The sequence below is a fragment of the Aythya fuligula genome, chromosome 10, assembly GCF_009819795.1.
Source record: "Aythya fuligula isolate bAytFul2 chromosome 10, bAytFul2.pri, whole genome shotgun sequence".
Lineage (NCBI taxonomy): Eukaryota > Metazoa > Chordata > Aves > Anseriformes > Anatidae > Aythya > Aythya fuligula.
This window is the reverse complement of record NC_045568.1, coordinates 12,066,098-12,072,787: the sequence shown is the minus strand read 5'-3', so window position 1 is coordinate 12,072,787 and position 6,690 is coordinate 12,066,098.

The window sequence follows — 6,690 nt, the reverse complement described above, 5'->3', positions numbered from 1 at the left end:
TTGGTCTTTATTGTCTTATGGATTTTATCACAGTATTGTTCTTTATTTCCTGCTATTTATAGGCTCTCGTATTTTGTGCTGCTTTCATGTTTGTGTTATCTGCCTTCCCACGACATGTTTCACCCCAGCTCTTGCCTACAGCTGGGTCCAGAAAGGCCAGACCAATGGCTGTGAATGGCACATCAGGGCTCATCTTCTATCTCCAGGCAATGCACGTAAACTGCCCTTTTCTGATGCACTGAGCAATCCAAGATGGGCGATTTAAATGATGGTGCTTGCTCCTGCACACTCTTACGTAAAGGAGCCAAGCTGTTTGCCTCTGGGCTTTTGGGTATCAAATGATGACATTTTTTAAGAGCCTTGGCCAGTAATTCTGGGGCTGTGTCCTCTGAAGGCCATGTTTTAAAATGGATTTAAACGATCAGCCCTTCAGTACATGACGATGATAAACACCATGAGAAGCTGAATTATTTTATAACTCTTGCTTTTGTGCGAGGTACTGCAGAGAGTGCATGCTACGGGGCTATTCTCATCCCTATTCCCTGTGATTTAGGGATGTAATTCCACTGATCTGAACTAGAAAAAGTGGAGTTAGTTCTGGTTTGAACCAGACAGTGAGGTTTGTAAAGGTTGAGTCCCTGCCCTAGCAAACTTACTACCTAAAAGACGGCTCTGATAGGCCATGGGAATGGAAGTAAAAATGGGAGAGGTGCAGAATAATTCTTAAATCACTAAGGTCAGTAATTTACTCCTATCAGTGTCCTTGTACCTCACCCCACAGCTTCCAGGCAGCTGAAACACCAAATCCAGGCAGAAAGCAAAAACCAGGCCTCTGGTTACATGGGCTGGAACTGAGTGATTTACCCCCAAATGGTCCCTTTCCTGCGCTTAGAGGGTCTAAGTCTCTCCATCAATCCACAGCTTGCATCATTTCTCCATGTGTGCAGAGCAACCTGCCTTGGAAAAATCCATGCAGCTCAATGCCAGTAACAACAGGGAAAAACCCTTAACCTAAACAGAGAGCAACGGTGAGCCCTGCTTTGGGACCCTGTTACAGTAAGCATCCAGCAGCAGCTGTGGGCTGCTGGGGAATTACAAAGAAAATGAAACACTTTCTTAGTAACGGAGCTTTTGATAACTGGATGTTTGGGCAGGTTGCTGACCACTTTTTGACCTGTAGGTTGGTGTAAAAGGGCCTCAGAATATCGTTCTTCTGTGCTGCAGGGCAGCATAAAGGCTCCTGTGTGTCAGTGAGAGTCGCTCCTTTTTGCCTCAAATGGTGTCTATTCTGGGAAAGATCCCTTGGAAAGAGAGGTACAATTTTTCTGTAAGCATTGTGAAGTGCAGATTTCTTATTCAGGCAGTTTGAGACAGGTTTCCACAGTTATCCTTGACTTTTTGTAGCAGCCAGACTGACAGAGGAGACATGAGGAGAGATTCAGAGGTGGCAAAGCACATACATTAGTGAGTTGTGGGATTCTTTCTAGGGTGATGCTAAGAATCAAATTTAATTCAACCCACAAAAAACACTAAAACAAATGTCTCACCTCCCAGGTGCCAATGAGCCCCCAAAGATGTCATATAAAATTTTAGTGGCTATCACAGTGAAATCATCCATCTCACCAAATGCAAACAATATGGGGAAAATGATGTGGCAATCCTTTTTCATGGCAGGAGAAAAAATCTGCCACTAGGAACACCACGAGGCTGGAAAACAGAGGCCAGACCAACACTCATCTCATCTGAGGAGCAATTAAAAGTGTGAAACCAAAGGTTTCCAGCAGAGACTGCTGCAGAGGCTTAACTGGTACCGCGGCTCTAGAGCAATTGGTGCAAAAACATAGCTGGCCCTCCCCAAAAGTGCTGAGTGCCTCGGTGTCTGTGGGGCTCAGCATAGATGGGGGCTGTTACCTCTCCCAAGCCCAGCAATTATGTTCTCCTTCTGCCTTTTGTTTGGGCTGATGAAAACCTGCCTGTTTTCAGTTCAGGGGCTGGTACGAGCCAACTCCTGTTTATCTTCTAAGAAGCGCTTTTCAGTGTGTCATCAGATCCTCTCTTGCCACCACCTAAGGCGCATTGACAGGTTGTGGTAATTTTCCAGGCAGACTCTGAAATGGTTATTCACACTTTTATCGTGGCAAGATTAGATTATTGTAATTCTTTATTGGCTGGCTTCCCAAACCAGGCTCTGCACAAACTCCAGATGGTGTGAAATGTGGCCGGCAGGATTTGAGTTAAGAAGGGACGGTCTCATCCGTTCTGTTAATACCTCTACCTTGGCAACTGGTTAGCCATCAGATGGATTTCAGAACCATCCCTTTTCCCTCTGTGCACGGCTGGGGTCAGGGCTCTGTCAGCAATCTTTTAATTCGTTATGGTCCTGAGCACGTTACCACTACCTGGTAAATAATTCTCTGTAGAGTGATTTCAAGGAGGTGAGGGTAGCTTAAGCCCGATTTCCATCTGCTTGCTCTCCTCTACAGCCTGCACAAAAGCTGGGCGGGATACAGCAATTACACCCTTTGCAAACATGAGACGAGCGCGTCAGGCAGCGATGGGCGCTGCTGCTCTTACTGCTCCCGTGCTGTGGCCTGAAGAAACCACTGCGAGCCTGCAGCTGCCTCCCGTGTCAGGCAGCAAAACACGGCCCTCCTCCGAGCACGGCTGGTGAAATGGCAATGCCATGTGGAAGGTGGTCCTCACCTGGTCCCTGATGCCACAGGGGCGGCCATTTCAATGCGGCATGTCCCCAGTGCTCTTCTCCACTGCAGGTGGCTCCTCTCACCCCTTCTGAGCACAGAATGAGCCAGTGCTGGGCACCCAGGCAGGGCCCGGACTCCTCAGCCTTGCTTTCAGCACTGCAGGGCTGCAGCAGAAGACACAGACTGCTGGTGCATGCTCGTGTGTGCCATCTTTTGCTTGTGTAAACAGTGGCTACACAAACAATTGGTAGGATAATAACCGCCTTCATACGGAAGAGCACAAATAAAACCTTCCGGTGTTTTGTGCGTTGGTCTCCCCAGAACTTTTCTTTTAGCACAGTGCTAAAGGTGTATTCCTTCAGAGTTGATCTGTTTTCAAACTGAGCCCAAGAGTTAAAACCACCCCTGATTTAGCTCACAGTGGGTGAATTCCTACAGGCCTTTCAAGCAAGGGAAAGGCCCTGGGCGGGCTGTAATATAAGCCCGGTAAGGAATGATCATTTGGTTTGTTTTTATTAACTGCTATTTACAAAGCAGTGTGTGATTTGCTGCATGAGAGCAGGGAAGGCTGGGGACGGCTTTTGCTGTGCTGTGGAATGGCAATGGTAAACACGGCGTGCTCGGAGCTGTTTACCTTCCCCGTCACTTCTGCAGGGAACCTGTGACCTGCCACTCATGGCTGGGGGTATAAAAGCTGGGGCTTTTGTGTGTGCGTGCATGTGCGTGCGTGTGACAGCTGACACAGACTGCTTTGGAAAAACAACTGAGCCCTTTCGATTAGCATAAAGGGGGGTAAAATTGTATATAAAGAATTGCACTGACTCTGCAAACAGCTAGTGCATAAGGGAGGGCGGCAGTCAGCTCCGTGGTCAGGCTGCCTGCTGTTCTGAACCTACAGTGCCACCTTCACTCTAGAAATTCAGAAACAAACCTGGGGAAGGTGTTAAAGAGACAAAACGTTTCCCCGTATGGATAAAAAGGCATTATTAAGAAAAAACAGTATTGTGAGAGAACAGGTGAAGTCCGGATGGCTTATCTGAAACCAAGACAATTTGGAGTTCAGCTGAAATGAGGCACAGGTTGGTTTCTGACCCCTGAGCTCAGCTGATCTGCACTTGCCATGGGTCCAGGAGGTATACAGGGACTGCTTGTACCACTTCCATACACCCACCAGGTCATGCTGGACCAGATGGCTCACCACCTTAATTAAGAGGGTCGGTGGGAATTGCATTACTGTAGCTTGTACCACTTTGAGAACAGCATCCAGGGCAGGATGTACAACAACCTAAAACACATCTGCCTCAGTGTTGCCTACAGCATGATGCCACCTGCACGACATGCTGACCCACATCTGGCAGACACAGGCATCCATCCATCCCATTCAAAGGTTTCCCCAGCCAGGAGAAGGCTCAGCTGTGAGCAAAGGTGCCAGCCCATCTCCTGTCAGTGCTGGGGGTGCAGCCTTAGCTTTACTTTGGAATGAAAACACGACTCATTTTACAAAGGATCTTTCAGTTTACCAACATCTTATTTTAAAGGCAAACTTTACCAGTATTTGTTCAGCTGAATCACTTCACCAGTGAGTGGGCTTGTTGTGTCTATATACAGACATCTAGAGATATTTTAAATAACTGTGGCCACCTGAGACACCTGCATGTGGATGGCAGGTAAAGTGCAAGACCTACAGGAGGATGGAGCTTATGTGGGACAGAAGGAGGCCCTGTAGTACATCACAGTGTCTTATACAATGCCAGACACATATGGGTAGGCATTGTGTGTGAATTAGCCAGATATTCCCCCCAAAAAATCTGGTCCCAGCTTCTTTTTGCTGCTGAGAACTGAGCTACCATCACCTCATGCATCTGAGTAGCCTGAGCCACGAGCTACGTGGCTCCACACACCCAAACACCAATCCCTTCAGCATGTGCATGTGATGGTGATGCCCATCTGATGGGCCACATGACAGACCGGAGAATCGGACAGCAGAACTCACTCCACGGTGTGTCACGTAGCTCACCAACCCAAATCCATGCCATTTCAAGCCAAGTTCTTTACCAGATGAAAGGAAAACTCTCTCAATAAGCTAAACAGCATGGTGAGTGCTGCAGGCCCCAACTTTTAACATTAATACTCAATATACCAGGAGGCTTAGGCTACAAGCATGTAATCTCCTGTAGCTGCATAGCTTTCAGGCATCCTTCCATGTGCTTCATTCTCTTAGTAAACTTGGATTTTTTTTTTCCAGAGAACACGTTTTCCAGCAATTCACAACATAAAGCATCACACATTGTGAGCTCTACCAGACTACATCCAAAAGTGAAAGAGCTCAGATATCCCTATAGATCCATTTCTTGAACAGCTGGAGAGCAGCACATACACGAGTTGCATGCTGTATTCTCTACACACTACCACCGTGACCGTAAGTGTAAGTAACTCCACGAACCTCAGGTTATTTGCAAACCTAGCTGATGAGTGAGTAGAAAAATAAATAAATCATACATGTTCTTATAGAGCATTTACATAGAAAGAAGAATGTGGTCTCTAGGTAGCAAGGCCATACCTTCACGTAGTGCAGACCAGCACAGCTCCATTACAGCATTACATTAGGCTCTGCCAGTGAGGGGTCGGTCCAGGTATGCATACAAGGATGCCTGCCTTTACCATGGAAACACAACACCTAAGCAAGGGACCACACGAGCAGCTTAACAGCAACTGTATTAATACTTGACAGGGCAGGAAAGAAAAATGAAAACAATTGCTCTAATTGAAACTACAGGGGGTGTGTAAGTAGGGCAGAATGCACAGCAATTACCTGAGTTGGAGCGGGGCCAGTACACCAACACTAACGCTCCTGCTCTTTGGGACTGTGAGAGAGCCTAAGTAAACAGGATTTTGGTTTTCCATCTTTGGCTAAAATGGTTGTTTACACAGAAACAGAGAACTGTGTAAAAAGACATGGTGTGCGCTCAATTCTGAGGAATGAACAGGCGCTGCATGCTGAGCAGCTGAATTTCCACCCATACTTGCACTGCATGGCAAAGAGATGCAGAAATGCCTGGCAGAAATGCCTCCTGCCCAAATGGTGGAGTTGTGCATGGGCACAGAACCGTCCATGGGCACAGCACTGTCCAGCTATGGAAACAAAATGCCGTGTTAGCACACATGAAATCTGTTTACCTGAGTAAATGTGAACCTTCTGGACATCCTCAGGCTGGAGGTGCTCCCAGCTGCCAGCTCGCTCTCCTGCAGCCCTGCAGGATCACTCTGTGCCCACCCCTAAGCCTTCCTCGCAGCCATAACCAGCAGCCCCCAGGCCCTGCTCCCAACTCCCCATCGCCTTCCCTCTGCACTGTGTGTGAGGAGAGGCAAGCCTGCATGGAAAGCTGTCCAGAGGCCAGTTCTCAGAAAGCTCATTTCCCCTGCTGCAGGGGATTCCCAGCCACCGGGCACATGAAAAACACGAAGCCAATGGTTAATAGCAAAAAAACCTCCACTGACTGTATGGGTAAGGGATAACCTGGCCTGCTGTCACCTTGCTGTATTAGTTGAGAAGCAGCTCTTTTGTCTATGGGAACTGCTAGATGATGTCCCGGCACAACAAAGCTCCTTTTCCAAGGAAAAGGTGGTGGGCAGTGGTTTGCCCAGCGATCCCGTCCATTCCCAACAAGTCCATCTGTCATACAGCAGAGAAACAACCTCAAGCATCTGCTCCATCATCAGTGCTAGCTTCGGGACTGTGCCAGGTCTGGCAGCAAGCACCACCCGCAGCCAGCAGATGAGCAGTCGTTATGGAGCTACAAGCCCGGCGCTACCAACGTGCATGGTTTGAACCTGTGACCCATAGGTTCTGCAGACCATCACAAATCCTCCGAGACACACGGTTCCCTACAGCCTTGCAGGTTGTTTTTAGTTAGACAAATTCAAATGGCTGCCACAAAAGCTTAATCTCTTTCCAGCCACACTCATGCTGAGTGTCAATAGGAAAAAG